Source organism: Pseudophryne corroboree, chromosome 6 (genome assembly GCF_028390025.1).
Source record: "Pseudophryne corroboree isolate aPseCor3 chromosome 6, aPseCor3.hap2, whole genome shotgun sequence".
In the NCBI taxonomy this organism is placed as follows: domain Eukaryota; kingdom Metazoa; phylum Chordata; class Amphibia; order Anura; family Myobatrachidae; genus Pseudophryne; species Pseudophryne corroboree.
This window is the reverse complement of record NC_086449.1, coordinates 845,422,986-845,447,737: the sequence shown is the minus strand read 5'-3', so window position 1 is coordinate 845,447,737 and position 24,752 is coordinate 845,422,986.

Sequence of the window (24,752 nt, the reverse complement as noted above, 5' to 3'; positions counted from 1 at the left end):
ACGGCCTCTCTTAGTGCGGCCACCGAGATATCTCTCCAGTTTGGGTTGGTGGTCTGTACCCTTGTTTTTAATTCATCCTTTAAACCATTCATTAATACCTTAACCGCTATTCCTTTATGTTGTGCATTTGTCTTGATGTCTGCGATCCCAGTGTTCCTAGCCATTATTTGCAGTGCTCGATTGAAATAATTAGAAACATTTTCCTTTTCGTTTTGCCTTATGGAGAAAATTTCATTCCACTTGACAGTGGTTGGGAAATATATTCCTAACTGTCGGTTAATTTGCCTAATACATTCCTGATTGTGTTCCTCCATACAGGGTACCTCCGTGTTTAATTTACAATCAGCAATGAATTTTTCAGGGTCAACCCTGGAGGGCAAACATGCCCTCAGCACTGTCCGCCACTCTTTGTTGGTGGGTTCTGTGGCGTTTCCTAGTTCTTTAATAAACCTTTGGCATTTGGCTAGATTTTTCCCAGGATCAGGAAATTCGGACATAATTGATCTCAATTCGGTCCGGGACAAGAGACAGCGCATTGCACTGTCCTTGACGGGAATGATTCCCTGATCGTCAGTCTTCCCATTGGGGACTGAGATCACCCTGGCCAGATCGAGCTCAGCTACATCATCTTGTGTTGGTCTTACAATATGGGGTACATTTGTTTGTGCGTGATATGAAACATTGTACGTACCTGTGGACACGACCTCACCTGACCCTCTGTTAGGGGGTTCGATTATTGCCTTTACCAATTTGGTCGTGTCCACCTGGATGTCTTGTAGGATGGCTTCTGGAAGAGGTGCCGACATCGTTCTGGGCTCACTTTCTTGTTTGTATTCCTGAGGGAGGTTTGACATGGGGTGCAGCTTGCACAGGTTAATAGTTGTACATTCAACAGTATTACAATAATCATGGTTACATTTATTACACTTATCCTTATAATCTATATTACAGTTGCTAAGAGCGTTTTTATTGTTCCACTTTTGTGCTTTTCTCTCCGCAATCAACTCCTCTCCTGCTGCCATGTCTCTCCCCTCAAGATAAGAGTCAGAAAAGTCAATAGACTCTTTTTGTAATTCACTTTCCTGTTGCCATAACTGTAAATATTCATAATGTTTATTTTGTCTCTTCGTTGGTTCAACGAGACTTATCCTCCTCCTTAAATTTTGTAACACTACTGGACTGAAGCTACCTATTCTTGGGAATTTGTCCCTGTCTTGTACAGTCATTCTCTCCCATTCATCACATAAAACTTCAGCGTGATTTCCATATTTCTTACACATCACATATCGTGCCGACCCGATGGATCGGTTCTCTGAATCAACCCGAACCGAGGTTGATCGCCCCCTACCTGAACAAATGGCCCCCATAATCTGCAGGCGTTGCCTATTCCTCCTTGAATATCAAGGCTTTCAGCGAACCCTTACAAACAAACCAAGATGTCCTTGGGCAGGCCGGCGGTGGTGGTTTATCAAGTACCCCACTTACTTCTCGCCCACGTTGGCCTGTGCTGCAATCACTGTAGCCAGAGCTGCTGTACCCAACTTAGGGCCCCTGTGAACCTTTATTTACTGGGGCGTGCTGGACCTACCAGTCCCCAGTAAGTATCGGTTGTTGGATAGTTCCCGAGTGACCAGCGAACTTCCCTTCCAAAAATAAAAAATTACACAAATCACGTCAGAATGTACAAATAGCGTTTGTGACCACTTTACTCTAATGGTATTAGGTCAGATTACTAACTACTGCACACAATTACGTGCGGTCCAATCGTTCAGTACACGAGCACTACTTGTCATGTACTGAAAGATCAATGGAATCTATGTTTCCGGCTGCGATTCCTTCAGCCAGAGCTTGTATGGCCTATATGGGTTCTGCACCAACACCCCAGGCGTTGTGCCACTGGACTTTTATAGCGGACCTCTTTCTTACCTTATGACCTCCTGGTCTGTTATGACCTCCTGGTCTTGTTACCTTATGACCTCCTGGTCTTGTTATGACCTCCTGGTATGGTCCGCTATACTCTAATGCTCAAATATTATTTAACCAGGGATGCCTCCCTAGCCACCGTATATGTCACTTACACGTATGTCCCATGACGAGTACCCGGCTTTCCTTTTGGTTCCACCTTAAAGTTATATAAACTTTTGTATACAAAACACACTCACTCAACACATGTACACTTTTGTTTCTATATCTATTTCTGCGCAGAAATTTGTCTTTAGGCCAACAGTGTTACCAATTAGGAGCAGGATCTGTTAAACTAAATTTCCGATTTTCCAAAAATAGATTTGCGTTATTTACCGCTTCGCGTTATCTACCGCTGTGCGTTACTTATCGCCTTGCGCTAATTATCGCTTTGCGCTAATTCAACTTTTTTCGTGACTTGAGCTACGTGAGCGTAACCGGACGCTACGTTGCGTAATGTACGCTGCGTGCGTCTGCCTTTTGGATTGCGTACGCTAGTCTTTGTTAGCGACACGTGTACGCAATGCAAAGGATCCACCGTAACACAATATATTTTTATCAATGTAAATGATCCCTGATCATCTACCGCAATCCACACTGACTGCCTTGTATCTCAGACAAACCGTGTGTTGTTCTATACTTTAACTATTACCTCTACTATGAAATAACAGCAAATCTCTTTTTAGCACTTTCTATCAACTATAAAATTTGGCAAACAGGAATAGTGATATACGAGAAATGAAATACACAAGTGAAAAGAAATGCAGGTATGTATGCGTACGCAAGACAAAAGAAAAATAAACAGTTTTAAAAAGACACAAGCGTTTTGTTCTTACTTCCGGTTCCCGGATTCCTTCAGCACTCTTTATCTAAGCGAAGCAGACGCTTATCCCGTCAGCACTGTGAGACAACCTCCCACCCTTTGCTGGAGGGATAATGTCTGCTGATCTACCTAGTGCAGATATGAGAAGGATAGGACGAGTCCCCAATTGACAATGCTAAATTCCCTTGTCGTATAAACAACCCTTTATGAAGCTAAGAACACTGTACGCTGTTTACTTAAGAAGTACCGTAATGGTACGCTAGTTGCGTAACGATCGCTCAGCCGTAGGCGAGACGCTCAAGCGTCACGTTCGCTCACGGCCCAGCGATCACAGGACACGTTATTGGTTATGTCTAGGGTAATGATTCGCTATGGCGTAGCTTACGCTCGAGACCACGAGGAGGTCACCAGCGATGCAGACGCTCACAACACTATACCTTTATGTTAAAACCTTATACCAATGAAATACAAAGAATACCTTAATGTGAGTACAGGGTGTAAGTGCAACCTTGTGTAACCTGACTAACTACAAAGCTGCTTGAGCGTCACCGACGCTCAAGTGAACACTTAACACTATAGGAAATACACAGATGCTGGTTTAGGTTCCAAAGCCTATTGACTGTATTATATCTAATATACTTGTAAAAGGGGATAACAGTACAAATGATACACTACAATATAACAGAGACTTCCTAACCACAGAACTAAAATACAAAAAGACAATACTACTCTGACCTAAATGCAATACAATACAATGCTATAATACTATGAGAGATATAAGAGAAAAGAGGAGAGAGAGAGAGAGAGATTGGCTCACAGAAAGACAATGATTACGGAGAGAAACTTACGCACAAAGGGTATGATCGCCTGCGCCTCGATATCCAGCTCCCGGCTATCAGCAGATAACCGTTGATGAGAGAGTGAGAGCTGGATGTGGTCGGCCTGCCTATTTATGCCCCACACACAATGCAATCTCCTGGTCCTACAATCCCATTGTCCATTGGCCGAAGGAATTCGGCCCTGCATCATAACAAAAGGTCATAGGGTGATTCATACAGGTGGGCTGTGACGATTTCCAACAGCTCAGGTGGGTGGGAAACTGGGTTTCCCGCCGCATACCTGAGTATGTGTAATTAATAGAAATGGACATAAACTTCTTATGTCCATAACTATTCGCACGAGCGATTAATACGCTCCAAACCAACACCGGAATATTGCTAATTAAATACTCTTCCGATGGGTACCAAACACTGCTGTATGATTCCTGTTAGGCCCTTCGTACGATATAAAGAGGGATTCCTCAGCTCTGGGACATTGTATTTTAACCAAACTTTCAGAATCTATCAAAGGGACCATGATCTATAAACTACATTAATTGTGAACATTTGTAACGAATGAGTCGCACGCTACGACTACATAAACTCTACCGTAAATACGCATACCGCGCCTGCGAGTGCACGTTATTGCGGGTATGCGCATCCACGGGAGAGCGCACGCACGCGCAGCGCGGACCAGTGTGCGGTGCAAATATGGCAACGTGCATTGAGACATTTTTCTGACTTTGACATAGTTTAGGATAGCCATTGAAATGTTAATTAACCTGTCCCACTACCCTCTTGAACAGCCATATGAACCTCTGTTGATATGCAAATTAGAAGCACAGAATGGGTAAATGAGTCTCATAGGAGACCAGTGAATGGTACATATATATAATATTATAATTATGTGTATATTTATATCAGTGTATGTTCTGCAAGATAGCTATCCAATCTGAATCATATAATTTAAATTATTGATTATTGCTAGAGTCATTATAGATCTGTGTGAAACCGGATACATTTGTTGCTATATAGTTAAAACAAAAATAAATATTTAAGGAGTTAAGTGTAAGACACAAACGCAGTCTGGTCTAGTTGTAAAGGTTTATACAGAAAGAAACTGTGTGTTGTGTTTAGTGAGCGATTACAGTTAATATTGCTCACATTTATAGAAGTTGTGGGATTTGTGCTATTGCGGACGTACGGTTTTGTACACGTGTCTCGGACAAAGTACAGGACTGCGCACGCAGCGTAAGAGACATGCACGATCGCGTGTTTATGCAAAGTGCGTAAGAATACGGGCGCTAAGTACAAATTACACAATAGTGTTTAGTTTAAAGGTGGGACAGTAGCCATGCTACAATAGCACAAAACTGCTCGGTTTCCAACTTCTTGTTCAAACTGTATTGCCTCTGGGGGAAAAGCTGCTTATCTGAATTAATCATAATTTTCTGTACAGAAAAGACAAAGTGTACTTGAGTGAGCGAATGTAGGAGTGAGTGAAATTCGAACCCCGGAATTCGGGATCCCGTCGTTTGGTACATCAAGTGAGTGGAGGCTTGGTGGTGTGAGAAGGCTGACTCACGTTAGTATAAGGTTTAATATGCAAATCGTGAGGTGATTTGTAGAGGAGCGTGATAGTGCATTGTATTGCGAAGTATTGAAGTAAAAAGGTTTTTTTTGGTATTACGCTCCGGACTGAGGGTCCCAGTTCGTACAACGACCCGTGGTCGTACGGCAGATAAGTAACAAGTACCTATACACTGTGCGATTGGACCGCGCGTTTGTGGGTGCGATACATAGCGCAACGTGATATCCTTTTTATGAGCTTTTGCGTAAAATCGCGGCATCATTAGCGCTGTATAGAGCATACGCAAGCGTGATTTGTGTATAATAAAGTGCATAGGGAGTTTTCGCTGGTCTCTCTCAGGAAAATCTCCAACAACCGATACTTTACTAGTGGAAAGGGTAAGTTATTCCTAAAAACTTCCAGTAAATATAGGTGAGATAGGGCCCTAGGTTGGGTACATTGCCATCGCTATCGACAATGTATGGTAGTACTAGCCAACGTGGGCGTGAGTGGGTGAAAGCACTCTGAGAACTTTCACCGTCTTTTCGTATTGTGCATTGGGGATTGCGTAAAAGGAAAAAGTCCGTGATGGGATCCAATTGCACAAGCGGTGGACGTATTGTAACCAGGGTTCAGGTTGAAGAGACGCGGCCCAAGGGGTCAGCGAGGTTTTTTATGTGTGGAAAATATGGTTCACACACGGAAGACTTTTTGTCTGAATGGGTACGTATGACTGACAAAGATAGGGTACCATTCCCTAAAGTGGGCAGCTTTGAACCAGAGGTATTGCAGAACTTAAGGATAAGAATATGTCTGATAAAATCCCGAAAACAAAGGGTCAGACATACAAATTGTTTAAACCTGTGGCAGCAAGAGGGGTTGGTGAGTTTGATCCTAAGGTATTGCAGGTGGTATGTTTAACCAATGTCATATAAGACAAGAATGGAAATATAAGAACTGTTTGAACTTGTAGCAACAATAAACAAATAGGAAGAAAAAAAGAGAATGCAAGTACACCGCCATATGTAGATGTGGAAGCAGTTACGGCCAGCATACAAACTATAGAAAATAATAAAAATATGAAAAATATGACTGTAACCTATACATGTACTAATGAATGTTGGAGTTTTATTTAGGAGGAGAAGGTGACCTGATCGTTTTCAGCCATTTCTCATGTACCCAGAGGAGTATCCAACCGGTAAAAGAAGAGCAGTAGCATGTGGGGGAAGTGGCTGAGACCAGTGGAACAGGTAAGTATGGTATCATTCGTGTACATATATAGTAAAAAAAAAAAAAAAATACTACAAAAATCAAGAAAGTAACGTCAGAAATGGAGAAAAAACTAGAGATGAGCGGGTTCGGTTTCTCTGAATCCGAACCCGCCCGAACTTCATGTTTTTTTTCACGGGTCCGAGCGACTCGGATCTTCCCGCCTTGCTCGGTTAACCCGAGCGCGCCCGAACGTCATCATGACGCTGTCGGATTCTCGCGAGGCTCGGATTCTATCGCGAGACTCGGATTCTATATAAGGAGCCGCGCGTCGCCGCCATTTTCACACGTGCATTGAGATTGATAGGGAGAGGACGTGGCTGGCGTCCTCTCCATTTAGATTAGGGTTGAGAGAGAGAGAGAGAGATTGACCTGAGGCTGTGATACTGTAGAAGAGAGTGCAGAGTTTAGTGACTGACGACCACAGTGACCACCAGACAGTGCAGTTGTTTGTTTTATTTAATATATCCGTTCTCTGCCTGAAAAAAACGATACACACAGTGACTCAGTCACATACCATATCTGTGTGCACTGCTCAGCCCAGTGTGCTGCATCAATGTATATATATATCTGACTGTGCTCAGCTCACACAGCTTATAATTGTGGGGGAGACTGGGGAGCACTGCAGTGCCAGTTATAGGTTATAGCAGGAGCCAGGAGTACATAATATTATATTAAAATTAAACAGTGCACACTTTTGCTGCAGGAGTGCCACTGCCAGTGTGACTAGTGACCAGTGACCTGACCACCAGTATATATAATATTAGTAGTATACTATCTCTTTATCAACCAGTCTATATTAGCAGCAGACACAGTACAGTGCGGTAGTTCACGGCTGTGGCTACCTCTGTGTCGGCACTCGGCAGCCCGTCCATAATTGTATATACCACCTAACCGTGGTTTTTTTTTCTTTCTTTATACATACATACTAGTTACAAGTATACTATCTCTTTATCAACCAGTCTATATATTAGCAGCAGACACAGTACAGTGCGGTAGTTCACGGCTGTGGCTACCTCTGTGTCGGCACTCGGCAGCCCGTCCATAATTGTATATACCACCTAACCGTGGTTTTTTTTTCTTTCTTTATACATACATACTAGTTACGAGTATACTATCTCTTTATCAACCAGTCTATATATTAGCAGCAGACACAGTACAGTGCGGTAGTTCACGGCTGTGGCTACCTCTGTGTCGGCACTCGGCAGCCCGTCCATAATTGTATATACCACCTAACCGTGGTTTTTTTTTCTTTCTTTATACATACATACTAGTTACGAGTATACTATCTCTTTATCAACCAGTCTATATTAGCAGCAGACACAGTACAGTGCGGTAGTTCACGGCTGTGGCTACCTCTGTGTCGGCACTCGGCAGCCCGTCCATAATTGTATATACCACCTAACCGTGGTTTTTTTTTCTTTCTTTATACATACATACTAGTTACGAGTATACTATCTCTTTATCAACCAGTCTATATATTAGCAGCAGACACAGTACAGTGCGGTAGTTCACGGCTGTGGCTACCTCTGTGTCGGCACTCGGCAGCCCGTCCATAATTGTATATACCACCTAACCGTGGTTTTTTTTTCTTTCTTTATACATACATACTAGTTACGAGTATACTATCTCTTTATCAACCAGTCTATATATTAGCAGCAGACACAGTACAGTGCGGTAGTTCACGGCTGTGGCTACCTCTGTGTCGGCACTCGGCAGCCCGTCCATAATTGTATATACCACCTAACCGTGGTTTTTTTTTCTTTCTTTATACATACATACTAGTTACGAGTATACTATCTCTTTATCAACCAGTCTATATATTAGCAGCAGACACAGTACAGTGCGGTAGTTCACGGCTGTGGCTACCTCTGTGTCGGCACTCGGCAGCCCGTCCATAATTGTATATACCACCTAACCGTGGTTTTTTTTTCTTTCTTTATACATACATACTAGTTACGAGTATACTATCTCTTTATCAACCAGTCTATATTAGCAGCAGACACAGTACAGTGCGGTAGTTCACGGCTGTGGCTACCTCTGTGTCGGCACTCGGCAGCCCGTCCATAATTGTATATACCACCTAACCGTGGTTTTTTTTTCTTTCTTTATACATACATACTAGTTACGAGTATACTATCTCTTTATCAACCAGTCTATATATTAGCAGCAGACACAGTACAGTGCGGTAGTTCACGGCTGTGGCTACCTCTGTGTCGGCACTCGGCAGCCCGTCCATAATTGTATATACCACCTAACCGTGGGTTTTTTTTCTTTCTTTATACATACATACTAGTTACGAGTATACTATCTCTTTATCAACCAGTCTATATTAGCAGCAGACACAGTACAGTGCGGTAGTTCACGGCTGTGGCTACCTCTGTGTCGGCACTCGGCAGCCCGTCCATAATTGTATATACCACCTAACCGTGGTTTTTTTTTCTTTCTTTATACATACATACTAGTTACGAGTATACTATCTCTTTATCAACCAGTCTATATATTAGCAGCAGACACAGTACAGTGCGGTAGTTCACGGCTGTGGCTACCTCTGTGTCGGCACTCGGCAGCCCGTCCATAATTGTATATACCACCTAACCGTGGTTTTTTTTTCTTTCTTTATACATACATACTAGTTACGAGTATACTATCTCTTTATCAACCAGTCTATATATTAGCAGCAGACACAGTACAGTGCGGTAGTTCACGGCTGTGGCTACCTCTGTGTCGGCACTCGGCAGCCCGTCCATAATTGTATATACCACCTAACCGTGGTTTTTTTTTCTTTCTTTATACATACATACTAGTTACGAGTATACTATCTCTTTATCAACCAGTCTATATATTAGCAGCAGACACAGTACAGTGCGGTAGTTCACGGCTGTGGCTACCTCTGTGTCGGCACTCGGCAGCCCGTCCATAATTGTATATACCACCTAACCGTGGTTTTTTTTTCTTTCTTTATAGTCATACTAGTTACGAGTATACTATCTCTTTATCAACCAGTCTATATTAGCAGCAGACACAGTACAGTGCGGTAGTTCACGGCTGTGGCTACCTCTGTGTCGGCACTCGGCAGCCCGTCCATAATTGTATATACCACCTAACCGTGGTTTTTTTTTCTTTCTTTATACATACATACTAGTTACGAGTATACTATCTCTTTATCAACCAGTCTATATTAGCAGCAGACACAGTACAGTGCGGTAGTTCACGGCTGTGGCTACCTCTGTGTCGGCACTCGGCAGCCCGTCCATAATTGTATATACCACCTAACCGTGTTTTTTTTTTCTTTCTTTATACATACATACTAGTTACGAGTATACTATCTCTTTATCAACCAGTCTATATATTAGCAGCAGACACAGTACAGTGCGGTAGTTCACGGCTGTGGCTACCTCTGTGTCGGCACTCGGCAGCCCGTCCATAATTGTATATACCACCTAACCGTGGTTTTTTTTTCTTTCTTTATACATACATACTAGTTACGAGTATACTATCTCTTTATCAACCAGTCTATATATTAGCAGCAGACACAGTACAGTGCGGTAGTTCACGGCTGTGGCTACCTCTGTGTCGGCACTCGGCAGCCCGTCCATAATTGTATATACCACCTAACCGTGGTTTTTTTTTCTTTCTTTATACATACATACTAGTTACGAGTATACTATCTCTTTATCAACCAGTCTATATTAGCAGCAGACACAGTACAGTGCGGTAGTTCACGGCTGTGGCTACCTCTGTGTCGGCACTCGGCAGCCCGTCCATAATTGTATATACCACCTAACCGTGGTTTTTTTTTCTTTCTTTATACATACATACTAGTTACGAGTATACTATCTCTTTATCAACCAGTCTATATATTAGCAGCAGACACAGTACAGTGCGGTAGTTCACGGCTGTGGCTACCTCTGTGTCGGCACTCGGCAGCCCGTCCATAATTGTATATACCACCTAACCGTGGTTTTTTTTTCTTTCTTTATACATACATACTAGTTACGAGTATACTATCTCTTTATCAACCAGTCTATATATTAGCAGCAGACACAGTACAGTGCGGTAGTTCACGGCTGTGGCTACCTCTGTGTCGGCACTCGGCAGCCCGTCCATAATTGTATATACCACCTAACCGTGGTTTTTTTTTCTTTCTTTATACATACATACTAGTTACGAGTATACTATCTCTTTATCAACCAGTCTATATATTAGCAGCAGACACAGTACAGTGCGGTAGTTCACGGCTGTGGCTACCTCTGTGTCGGCACTCGGCAGCCCGTCCATAATTGTATATACCACCTAACCGTGGTTTTTTTTTCTTTCTTTATAGTCATACTAGTTACGAGTATACTATCTCTTTATCAACCAGTCTATATTAGCAGCAGACACAGTACAGTGCGGTAGTTCACGGCTGTGGCTACCTCTGTGTCGGCACTCGGCAGCCCGTCCATAATTGTATATACCACCTAACCGTGGTTTTTTTTTCTTTCTTTATACATACATACTAGTTACGAGTATACTATCTCTTTATCAACCAGTCTATATATTAGCAGCAGACACAGTACAGTGCGGTAGTTCACGGCTGTGGCTACCTCTGTGTCGGCACTCGGCAGCCCGTCCATAATTGTATATACCACCTAACCGTGGTTTTTTTTTCTTTCTTTATACATACATACTAGTTACGAGTATACTATCTCTTTATCAACCAGTCTATATATTAGCAGCAGACACAGTACAGTGCGGTAGTTCACGGCTGTGGCTACCTCTGTGTCGGCACTCGGCAGCCCGTCCATAATTGTATATACCACCTAACCGTGGTTTTTTTTTCTTTCTTTATACATACATACTAGTTACGAGTATACTATCTCTTTATCAACCAGTCTATATATTAGCAGCAGACACAGTACAGTGCGGTAGTTCACGGCTGTGGCTACCTCTGTGTCGGCACTCGGCAGCCCGTCCATAATTGTATATACCACCTAACCGTGGTTTTTTTTTCTTTCTTTATACATACATACTAGTTACGAGTATACTATCTCTTTATCAACCAGTCTATATATTAGCAGCAGACACAGTACAGTGCGGTAGTTCACGGCTGTGGCTACCTCTGTGTCGGCACTCGGCAGCCCGTCCATAATTGTATATACCACCTAACCGTGGTTTTTTTTTCTTTCTTTATAGTCATACTAGTTACGAGTATACTATCTCTTTATCAACCAGTCTATATTAGCAGCAGACACAGTACAGTGCGGTAGTTCACGGCTGTGGCTACCTCTGTGTCGGCACTCGGCAGCCCGTCCATAATTGTATATACCACCTAACCGTGGTTTTTTTTTCTTTCTTTATACATACATACTAGTTACGAGTATACTATCTCTTTATCAACCAGTCTATATATTAGCAGCAGACACAGTACAGTGCGGTAGTTCACGGCTGTGGCTACCTCTGTGTCGGCACTCGGCAGCCCGTCCATAATTGTATATACCACCTAACCGTGGTTTTTTTTTCTTTCTTTATAGTCATACTAGTTACGAGTATACTATCTCTTTATCAACCAGTCTATATTAGCAGCAGACACAGTACAGTGCGGTAGTTCACGGCTGTGGCTACCTCTGTGTCGGCACTCGGCAGCCCGTCCATAATTGTATATACCACCTAACCGTGGTTTTTTTTTCTTTCTTTATACATACATACTAGTTACGAGTATACTATCTCTTTATCAACCAGTCTATATTAGCAGCAGACACAGTACAGTGCGGTAGTTCACGGCTGTGGCTACCTCTGTGTCGGCACTCGGCAGCCCGTCCATAATTGTATATACCACCTAACCGTGGTTTTTTTTTCTTTCTTTATACATACATACTAGTTACGAGTATACTATCTCTTTATCAACCAGTCTATATATTAGCAGCAGACACAGTACAGTGCGGTAGTTCACGGCTGTGGCTACCTCTGTGTCGGCACTCGGCAGCCCGTCCATAATTGTATATACCACCTAACCGTGGTTTTTTTTTCTTTCTTTATACATACATACTAGTTACGAGTATACTATCTCTTTATCAACCAGTCTATATATTAGCAGCAGACACAGTACAGTGCGGTAGTTCACGGCTGTGGCTACCTCTGTGTCGGCACTCGGCAGCCCGTCCATAATTGTATATACCACCTAACCGTGGTTTTTTTTTCTTTCTTTATACATACATACTAGTTACGAGTATACTATCTCTTTATCAACCAGTCTATATTAGCAGCAGACACAGTACAGTGCGGTAGTTCACGGCTGTGGCTACCTCTGTGTCGGCACTCGGCAGCCCGTCCATAATTGTATATACCACCTAACCGTGGTTTTTTTTTCTTTCTTTATACATACATACTAGTTACGAGTATACTATCTCTTTATCAACCAGTCTATATATTAGCAGCAGACACAGTACAGTGCGGTAGTTCACGGCTGTGGCTACCTCTGTGTCGGCACTCGGCAGCCCGTCCATAATTGTATATACCACCTAACCGTGGTTTTTTTTTCTTTCTTTATACATACATACTAGTTACGAGTATACTATCTCTTTATCAACCAGTCTATATATTAGCAGCAGACACAGTACAGTGCGGTAGTTCACGGCTGTGGCTACCTCTGTGTCGGCACTCGGCAGCCCGTCCATAATTGTATATACCACCTAACCGTGGTTTTTTTTTCTTTCTTTATACATACATACTAGTTACGAGTATACTATCTCTTTATCAACCAGTCTATATATTAGCAGCAGACACAGTACAGTGCGGTAGTTCACGGCTGTGGCTACCTCTGTGTCGGCACTCGGCAGCCCGTCCATAATTGTATATACCACCTAACCGTGGTTTTTTTTTCTTTCTTTATACATACATACTAGTTACGAGTATACTATCTCTTTATCAACCAGTCTATATATTAGCAGCAGACACAGTACAGTGCGGTAGTTCACGGCTGTGGCTACCTCTGTGTCGGCACTCGGCAGCCCGTCCATAATTGTATATACCACCTAACCGTGGTTTTTTTTTTCTTTCTTTATACATACATACTAGTTACGAGTATACTATCTCTTTATCAACCAGTCTATATTAGCAGCAGACACAGTACAGTGCGGTAGTTCACGGCTGTGGCTACCTCTGTGTCGGCACTCGGCAGCCCGTCCATAATTGTATATACCACCTAACCGTGGTTTTTTTTTCTTTCTTTATACATACATACTAGTTACGAGTATACTATCTCTTTATCAACCAGTCTATATATTAGCAGCAGACACAGTACAGTGCGGTAGTTCACGGCTGTGGCTACCTCTGTGTCGGCACTCGGCAGCCCGTCCATAATTGTATATACCACCTAACCGTGGTTTTTTTTTCTTTCTTTATACATACATACTAGTTACGAGTATACTATCTCTTTATCAACCAGTCTATATATTAGCAGCAGACACAGTACAGTGCGGTAGTTCACGGCTGTGGCTACCTCTGTGTCGGCACTCGGCAGCCCGTCCATAATTGTATATACCACCTAACCGTGGTTTTTTTTTCTTTCTTTATACATACATACTAGTTACGAGTATACTATCTCTTTATCAACCAGTCTATATATTAGCAGCAGACACAGTACAGTGCGGTAGTTCACGGCTGTGGCTACCTCTGTGTCGGCACTCGGCAGCCCGTCCATAATTGTATATACCACCTAACCGTGGTTTTTTTTTCTTTCTTTATACATACATACTAGTTACGAGTATACTATCTCTTTATCAACCAGTCTATATATTAGCAGCAGACACAGTACAGTGCGGTAGTTCACGGCTGTGGCTACCTCTGTGTCGGCACTCGGCAGCCCGTCCATAATTGTATATACCACCTAACCGTGGTTTTTTTTTCTTTCTTTATACATACATACTAGTTACGAGTATACTATCTCTTTATCAACCAGTCTATATTAGCAGCAGACACAGTACAGTGCGGTAGTTCACGGCTGTGGCTACCTCTGTGTCGGCACTCGGCAGCCCGTCCATAATTGTATATACCACCTAACCGTGGTTTTTTTTTCTTTCTTTATACATACATACTAGTTACGAGTATACTATCTCTTTATCAACCAGTCTATATATTAGCAGCAGACACAGTACAGTGCGGTAGTTCACGGCTGTGGCTACCTCTGTGTCGGCACTCGGCAGCCCGTCCATAATTGTATATACCACCTAACCGTGGTTTTTTTTTCTTTCTTTATACATACATACTAGTTACGAGTATACTATCTCTTTATCAACCAGTCTATATATTAGCAGCAGACACAGTACAGTGCGGTAGTTCACGGCTGTGGCTACCTCTGTGTCGGCACTCGGCAGCCCGTCCATAATTGTATATACCACCTAACCGTGGTTTTTTTTTCTTTCTTTATACATACATACTAGTTACGAGTATACTATTTCTTTATCAACCAGTCTATATATTAGCAGCAGACACAGTACAGTGCGGTAGTTCACGGCTGTGGCTACCTCTGTGTCGGCACTCGGCAGCCCGTCCATAATTGTATATACCACCTAACCGTGGTTTTTTTTTCTTTCTTTATACATACATACTAGTTACGAGTATACTATCTCTTTATCAACCAGTCTATATTAGCAGCAGACACAGTACAGTGCGGTAGTTCACGGCTGTGGCTACCTCTGTGTCGGCACTCGGCAGCCCGTCCATAATTGTATATACCACCTAACCGTGGTTTTTTTTTCTTTCTTTATACATACATACTAGTTACGAGTATACTATCTCTTTATCAACCAGTCTATATATTAGCAGCAGACACAGTACAGTGCGGTAGTTCACGGCTGTGGCTACCTCTGTGTCGGCACTCGGCAGCCCGTCCATAATTGTATATACCACCTAACCGTGGTTTTTTTTTCTTTCTTTATACATACATACTAGTTACGAGTATACTATCTCTTTATCAACCAGTCTATATATTAGCAGCAGACACAGTACAGTGCGGTAGTTCACGGCTGTGGCTACCTCTGTGTCGGCACTCGGCAGCCCGTCCATAATTGTATATACCACCTAACCGTGGTTTTTTTTTCTTTCTTTATACATACATACTAGTTACGAGTATACTATCTCTTTATCAACCAGTCTATATTAGCAGCAGACACAGTACAGTGCGGTAGTTCACGGCTGTGGCTACCTCTGTGTCGGCACTCGGCAGCCCGTCCATAATTGTATATACCACCTAACCGTGGTTTTTTTTTCTTTCTTTATACATACATACTAGTTACGAGTATACTATCTCTTTATCAACCAGTCTATATTAGCAGCAGACACAGTACAGTGCGGTAGTTCACGGCTGTGGCTACCTCTGTGTCGGCACTCGGCAGCCCGTCCATAATTGTATATACCACCTAACCGTGGTTTTTTTTTCTTTCTTTATACATACATACTAGTTACGAGTATACTATCTCTTTATCAACCAGTCTATATATTAGCAGCAGACACAGTACAGTGCGGTAGTTCACGGCTGTGGCTACCTCTGTGTCGGCACTCGGCAGCCCGTCCATAATTGTATATACCACCTAACCGTGGTTTTTTTTTCTTTCTTTATACATACATACTAGTTACGAGTATACTATCTCTTTATCAACCAGTCTATATATTAGCAGCAGACACAGTACAGTGCGGTAGTTCACGGCTGTGGCTACCTCTGTGTCGGCACTCGGCAGCCCGTCCATAATTGTATATACCACCTAACCGTGGTTTTTTTTTCTTTCTTTATACATACATACTAGTTACGAGTATACTATCTCTTTATCAACCAGTCTATATTAGCAGCAGACACAGTACAGTGCGGTAGTTCACGGCTGTGGCTACCTCTGTGTCGGCACTCGGCAGCCCGTCCATAATTGTATATACCACCTAACCGTGGTTTTTTTTTCTTTCTTTATACATACATACTAGTTACGAGTATACTATCTCTTTATCAACCAGTCTATATATTAGCAGCAGACACAGTACAGTGCGGTAGTTCACGGCTGTGGCTACCTCTGTGTCGGCACTCGGCAGCCCGTCCATAATTGTATATACCACCTAACCGTGGTTTTTTTTTCTTTCTTTATACATACATACTAGTTACGAGTATACTATCTCTTTATCAACCAGTCTATATATTAGCAGCAGACACAGTACAGTGCGGTAGTTCACGGCTGTGGCTACCTCTGTGTCGGCACTCGGCAGCCCGTCCATAATTGTATATACCACCTAACCGTGGTTTTTTTTTCTTTCTTTATACATACATACTAGTTACGAGTATACTATCTCTTTATCAACCAGTCTATATATTAGCAGCAGACACAGTACAGTGCGGTAGTTCACGGCTGTGGCTACCTCTGTGTCGGCACTCGGCAGCCCGTCCATAATTGTATATACCACCTAACCGTGGTTTTTTTTTCTTTCTTTATAGTCATACTAGTTACGAGTATACTATCTCTTTATCAACCAGTCTATATTAGCAGCAGACACAGTACAGTGCGGTAGTTCACGGCTGTGGCTACCTCTGTGTCGGCACTCGGCAGCCCGTCCATAATTGTATATACCACCTAACCGTGGTTTTTTTTTCTTTCTTTATACATACATACTAGTTACGAGTATACTATCTCTTTATCAACCAGTCTATATATTAGCAGCAGACACAGTACAGTGCGGTAGTTCACGGCTGTGGCTACCTCTGTGTCGGCACTCGGCAGCCCGTCCATAATTGTATATACCACCTAACCGTGGTTTTTTTTTCTTTCTTTATACATACATACTAGTTACGAGTATACTATCTCTTTATCAACCAGTCTATATATTAGCAGCAGACACAGTACAGTGCGGTAGTTCACGGCTGTGGCTACCTCTGTGTCGGCACTCGGCAGCCCGTCCATAATTGTATATACCACCTAACCGTGGTTTTTTTTTCTTTCTTTATAGTCATACTAGTTACGAGTATACTATCTCTTTATCAACCAGTCTATATTAGCAGCAGACACAGTACAGTGCGGTAGTTCACGGCTGTGGCTACCTCTGTGTCGGCACTCGGCAGCCCGTCCATAATTGTATATACCACCTAACCGTGGTTTTTTTTTCTTTCTTTATACATACATACTAGTTACGAGTATACTATCTCTTTATCAACCAGTCTATATTAGCAGCAGACACAGTACAGTGCGGTAGTTCACGGCTGTGGCTACCTCTGTGTCGGCACTCGGCAGCCCGTCCATAATTGTATATACCACCTAACCGTGGTTTTTTTTTCTTTCTTTATACATACATACTAGTTACGAGTATACTATCTCTTTATCAACCAGTCTATATATTAGCAGCAGACACAGTACAGTGCGGTAGTTCACGGCTGTGGCTACCTCTGTGTCGGCACTCGGCAGCCCGTCCATAATTGTATATACCACCTAACCGTGGTTTTTTTTTCTTTCTTTATACATACATACTAGTTACGAGTATACTATCTCTTTATCAACCAGTCTATATATTAGCAGCAGACACAGTACAGTGCGGTAGTTCACGGCTGTGGCTACCTCTGTGTCGGCACTCGGCAGCCCGTCCATAATTGTATATACCACCTAACCGTGGTTTTTTTTTCTTTCTTTATAGTCATACTAGTTACGAGTATACTATCTCTTTATCAACCAGTCTATATTAGCAGCAGACACAGTACAGTGCGGTAGTTCACGGCTGTGGCTACCTCTGTGTCGGCACTCGGCAGCCCGTCCATAATTGTATATACCACCTAACCGTGGTTTTTTTTTCTTTCTTTATACATACATACTAGTTACGAGTATACTATCTCTTTATCAACCAGTCTATATATTAGCAGCAGACACAGTACAGTGCGGTAGTTCACGGCTGTGGCTACCTCTGTGTCGGCACTCGGCAGCCCGTCCATAATTGTATATACCACCTAACCGTGGTTTTTTTTTCTTTCTTTATACATACATACTAGTTACGAGTATACTATCTCTTTATCAACCAGTCTATATATTAGCAGCAGACACAGTACAGTGCGGTAGTTCACGGCTGTGGCTACCTCTGTGTCGGCACTCGGCAGCCCGTCCATAATTGTATATACCACCTAACCGTGGTTTTTTTTTCTTTCTTTATAGTCATACTAGTTACGAGTATACTATCTCTTTATCAACCAGTCTATATTAGCAGCAGACACAGTACAGTGCGGTAGTTCACGGCTGTGGCTACCTCTGTGTCGGCACTCGGCAGCCCGTCCATAATTGTATATACCACCTAACCGTGGTTTTTTTTTCTTTCTTTATACATACATACTAGTTACGAGTATACTATCTCTTTATCAACCAGTCTATATTAGCAGCAGACACAGTACAGTGCGGTAGTTCACGGCTGTGGCTACCTCTGTGTCGGCACTCGGCAGCCCGTCCATAATTGTATATACCACCTAACCGTGGTTTTTTTTTTCTTTCTTTATACATACATACTAGTTACGAGTATACTATCTCTTTATCAACCAGTCTATATATTAGCAGCAGACACAGTACAGTGCGGTAGTTCACGGCTGTGGCTACCTCTGTGTCGGCACTCGGCAGCCCGTCCATAATTGTATATACCACCTAACCGTGGTTTTTTTTTCTTTCTTTATACATACATACTAGTTACGAGTATACTATCTCTTTATCAACCAGTCTATATTAGCAGCAGACACAGTACAGTGCGGTAGTTCACGGCTGTGGCTACCTCTGTGTCGGCACTCGGCAGCCCGTCCATAATTGTATATACCACCTAACCGTGGTTTTTTTTTCTTTCTTTATACATACATACTAGTTACGAGTATACTATCTCTTTATCAACCAGTCTATATATTAGCAGCAGACACAGTACAGTGCGGTAGTTCACGGCTGTGGCTACCTCTGTGTCGGCACTCGGCAGCCCGTCCATAATTGTATATACCACCTAACCGTGGTTTTTTTTTCTTTCTTTATACATACATACTAGTTACGAGTATACTATCTCTTTATCAACCAGTCTATATATTAGCAGCAGACACAGTACAGTGCGGTAGTTCACAGCTGTGGCTACCTCTGTGTCGGCACTCGGCAGCCCGTCCATAATTGTATATACCACCTAACCGTGGTTTTTTTTTCTTTCTTTATACATACATACTAGTTACGAGTATACTATCTCTTTATCAACCAGTCTATATATTAGCAGCAGACACAGTACAGTGCGGTAGTTCACGGCTGTGGCTACCTCTGTGTCGGCACTCGGCAGCCCGTCCATAATTGTATATACCACCTAACCGTGGTTTTTTTTTCTTTCTTTATAGTCATACTAGTTACGAGTATACTATCTCTTTATCAACCAGTCTATATTAGCAGCAGACACAGTACAGTGCGGTAGTTCACGGCTGTGGCTACCTCTGTGTCGGCACTCGGCAGCCCGTCCATAATTGTATATACCACCTAACCGTGGTTTTTTTTTTCTTTCTTTATACATACATACTAGTTACGAGTATACTATCTCTTTATCAACCAGTCTATATATTAGCAGCAGACACAGTACAGTGCGGTAGTTCACGGCTGTGGCTACCTCTGTGTCGGCACTCGGCAGCCCGTCCATAATTGTATATACCACCTAACCGTGGTTTTTTTTTCTTTCTTTATACATACATACTAGTTACGAGTATACTATCTCTTTATCAACCAGTCTATAGATTAGCAGCAGACACAGTACAGTGCGGTAGTTCACGGCTGTGGCTACCTCTGTGTCGGCACTCGGCAGCCCGTCCATAATTGTATATACCACCTAACCGTGGTTTTTTTTTCTTTCTTTATAGTCATACTAGTTACGAGTATACTATCTCTTTATCAACCAGTCTATATTAGCAGCAGACACAGTACAGTGCGGTAGTTCACGGCTGTGGCTACCTCTGTGTCGGCACTCGGCAGCCCGTCCATAATTGTATATACCACCTAACCGTGGTTTTTTTTTCTTTCTTTATACATACATACTAGTTACGAGTATACTATCTCTTTATCAACCAGTCTATATTAGCAGCAGACACAGTACAGTGCGGTAGTTCACGGCTGTGGCTACCTCTGTGTCGGCACTCGGCAGCCCGTCCATAATTGTATATACCACCTAACCGTGGTTTTTTTTTCTTTCTTTATACATACATACTAGTTACGAGTATACTATCTCTTTATCAACCAGTCTATATATTAGCAGCAGACACAGTACAGTGCGGTAGTTCACGGCTGTGGCTACCTCTGTGTCGGCACTCGGCAGCCCGTCCATAATTGTATATACCACCTAACCGTGGTTTTTTTTTTCTTTCTTTATACATACATACTAGTTACGAGTATACTATCTCTTTATCAACCAGTCTATATATTAGCAGCAGACACAGTACAGTGCGGTAGTTCACGGCTGTGGCTACCTCTGTGTCGGCACTCGGCAGCCCGTCCATAATTGTATATACCACCTAACCGTGGTTTTTTTTTCTTTCTTTATACATACATACTAGTTACGAGTATACTATCTCTTTATCAACCAGTCTATATTAGCAGCAGACACAGTACAGTGCGGTAGTTCACGGCTGTGGCTACCTCTGTGTCGGCACTCGGCAGCCCGTCCATAATTGTATATACCACCTAACCGTGGTTTTTTTTTCTTTCTTTATACATACATACTAGTTACGAGTATACTATCTCTTTATCAACCAGTCTATATATTAGCAGCAGACACAGTACAGTGCGGTAGTTCACGGCTGTGGCTACCTCTGTGTCGGCACTCGGCAGCCCGTCCATAATTGTATATACCACCTAACCGTGGTTTTTTTTTCTTTCTTTATACATACATACTAGTTACGAGTATACTATCTCTTTATCAACCAGTCTATATATTAGCAGCAGACACAGTACAGTGCGGTAGTTCACGGCTGTGGCTACCTCTGTGTCGGCACTCGGCAGCCCGTCCATAATTGTATATACCACCTAACCGTGGTTTTTTTTTTCTTTCTTTATACATACATACTAGTTACGAGTATACTATCTCTTTATCAACCAGTCTATATATTAGCAGCAGACACAGTACAGTGCGGTAGTTCACGGCTGTGGCTACCTCTGGTCGGCACTCGGCAGCCCGTCCATAATTGTATATACCACCTAACCGTGGTTTTTTTTTCTTTCTTTATACATACATACTAGTTACGAGTATACTATCTCTTTATCAACCAGTCTATATATTAGCAGCAGACACAGTACAGTGCGGTAGTTCACGGCTGTGGCTACCTCTGTGTCGGCACTCGGCAGGCAGTCCGTCCATAATTGTATACCACCTAACCGTGGTTTTTTTTTCTTTCTTCTTTATACATACATAGTTACATAGACATCTCTTTATCAACCAGTCTATATTAGCAGCAGACACAGTACAGTACGGTAGTTCACGGCTGTGGCTACCTCTGTGTCTGCACTCGGCAGGCAGTCCATAATTGTATACTAGTATCCATCTCCATTGTTTACCTGAGGTGCCTTTTAGTTGTGCCTATTAAAATATGGAGAACAAAAATGTTGAGGTTCCAAAATTAGGGAAAGATCAAGATCCACTTCCACCTCGTGCTGAAGCTGCTGCCACTAGTCATGGCCGAGACGATGAAATGCCAGCAACGTCGTCTGCCAAGGCCGATGCCCAATGTCATAGTACAGAGCATGTCAAATCCGAAACACCAAATATCAGAAAAAAAAGGACTCCAAAACCTAAAATAAAATTGTCGGAGGAGAAGCGTAAACTTGCCAATATGCCATTTACGACACGGAGTGGCAAGGAACGGCTGAGGCCCTGGCCTATGTTCATGGCTAGTGGTTCAGCTTCACATGAGGATGGAAGCACTCAGCCTCTCGCTAGAAAAATGAAAAGACTCAAGCTGGCAAAAGCAGCACAGCAAAGAACTGTGCATTCTTCGAAATCCCAAATCCACAAGGAGAGTCCAATTGTGTCGGTTGCGATGCCTGACCTTCCCAACACTGGACGTGAAGAGCATGCGCCTTCCACCATTTGCACGCCCCCTGCAAGTGCTGGAAGGAGCACCCGCAGTCCAGTTCCTGATAGTCAGATTGAAGATGTCAGTGTTGAAGTACACCAGGATGAGGAGGATATGGGTGTTGCTGGCGCTGGGGAGGAAATTGACCAGGAGGATTCTGATGGTGAGGTGGTTTGCTTAAGTCAGGCACCCGGGGAGACACCTGTTGTCCGTGGGAGGAATATGGCCGTTGACATGCCAGGTGAAAATACCAAAAAAATCAGCTCTTCGGTGTGGAGGTATTTCACCAGAAATGCGGACAACAGGTGTCAAGCCGTGTGTTCCCTTTGTCAAGCTGTAATAAGTAGGGGTAAGGACGTTAACCACCTCGGAACATCCTCCCTTATACGTCACCTGCAGCGCATTCATAATAAGTCAGTGACAAGTTCAAAAACTTTGGGTGACAGCGGAAGCAGTCCACTGACCAGTAAATCCCTTCCTCTTGTAACCAAGCTCACGCAAACCACCCCACCAACTCCCTCAGTGTCAATTTCCTCCTTCCCCAGGAATGCCAATAGTCCTGCAGGCCATGTCACTGGCAATTCTGACGAGTCCTCTCCTGCCTGGGATTCCTCCGATGCATCCTTGCGTGTAACGCCTACTGCTGCTGGCGCTGCTGTTGTTGCCGCTGGGAGTCGATGGTCATCCCAGAGGGGAAGTCGTAAGCCCACTTGTACTACTTCCAGTAAGCAATTGACTGTTCAACAGTCCTTTGCGAGGAAGATGAAATATCACAGCAGTCATCCTACTGCAAAGCGGATAACTAAGGCCTTGGCATCCTGGGTGGTGAGAAACGTGGTTCCGGTATCCATCATTACTGCAGAGCCAACTAGAGACTTGTTGGAGGTACTGTGTCCCCGGTACCAAATACCATCTAGGTTCCATTTCTCTAGGCAGGCGATACCGAAAATGTACACAGACCTCAGAAAAAGAGTCACCAGTGTCCTAAAAAATGCAGCTGTACCCAATGTCCACTTAACCACGGACATGTGGACAAGTGGAGCAGGGCAGGATCAGGACTATATGACTGTGACAGCCCACTGGGTAGATGTATGGACTCCCGCCGCAAGAACAGCAGCGGCGGCACCAGTAGCAGCATCTCGCAAACGCCAACTCTTTCCTAGGCAGGCTACGCTTTGTATCACCGGTTTCCAGAATACGCACACAGCTGAAAACCTCTTACGGCAACTGAGGAAGATCATCGCGGAATGGCTTACCCCAATTGGACTCTCCTGTGGATTTGTGGCATCGGACAACGCCAGCAATATTGTGTGTGCATTAAATATGGGCAAATTCCAGCACGTCCCATGTTTTGCACATACCTTGAATTTGGTGGTGCAGAATTTTTAAAAAAACGACAGGGGCGTGCAAGAGATGCTGTCGGTGGCCAGAAGAATTGCGGGACACTTTCGGCGTACAGGCACCACGTACAGAAGACTGGAGCACCACCAAAAACTACTGAACCTGCCCTGCCATCATCTGAAGCAAGAAGTGGTAACGAGGTGGAATTCAACCCTCTATATGCTTCAGAGGTTGGAGGAGCAGCAAAAGGCCATTCAAGCCTATACAATTGAGCACGATATAGTAGGTGGAATGCACCTGTCTCAAGCGCAGTGGAGAATGATTTCAACGTTATGCAAGGTTCTGATGCCCTTTGAACTTGCCACACGTGAAGTCAGTTCAGACACTGCCAGCCTGAGTCAGGTCATTCCCCTCATCAGGCTTTTGCAGAAGAAGCTGGAGACATTGAAGGAGGAGCTAACACAGAGCGATTCCGCTAGGCATGTGGGACTTGTGGATGGAGCCCTTAATTCGCTTAACAAGGATTCACGGGTGGTCAATCTGTTGAAATCAGAGCACTACATTTTGGCCACCGTGCTCGATCCTAGATTTAAAGCCTACCTTGGATCTCTCTTTCCGGCAGACACAAGTCTGCTGGGGTTGAAAGACCTGCTGGTGACAAAATTGTCAAGTCAAGCGGAACGCGACCTGTCAACATCTCCTCCTTCACATTCTCCCGCAACTGGGGGTGCGAGGAAAAGGCTCAGAATTCCGAGCCCACCCGCTGGCGGTGATGCAGGGCAGTCTGGAGCGACTGCTGATGCTGACATCTGGTCCGGACTGAAGGACCTGACAACGATTACGGACATGTCGTCTACTGTCACTGCATATGATTCTCTCAACATTGATAGAATGGTGGAGGATTATATGAGT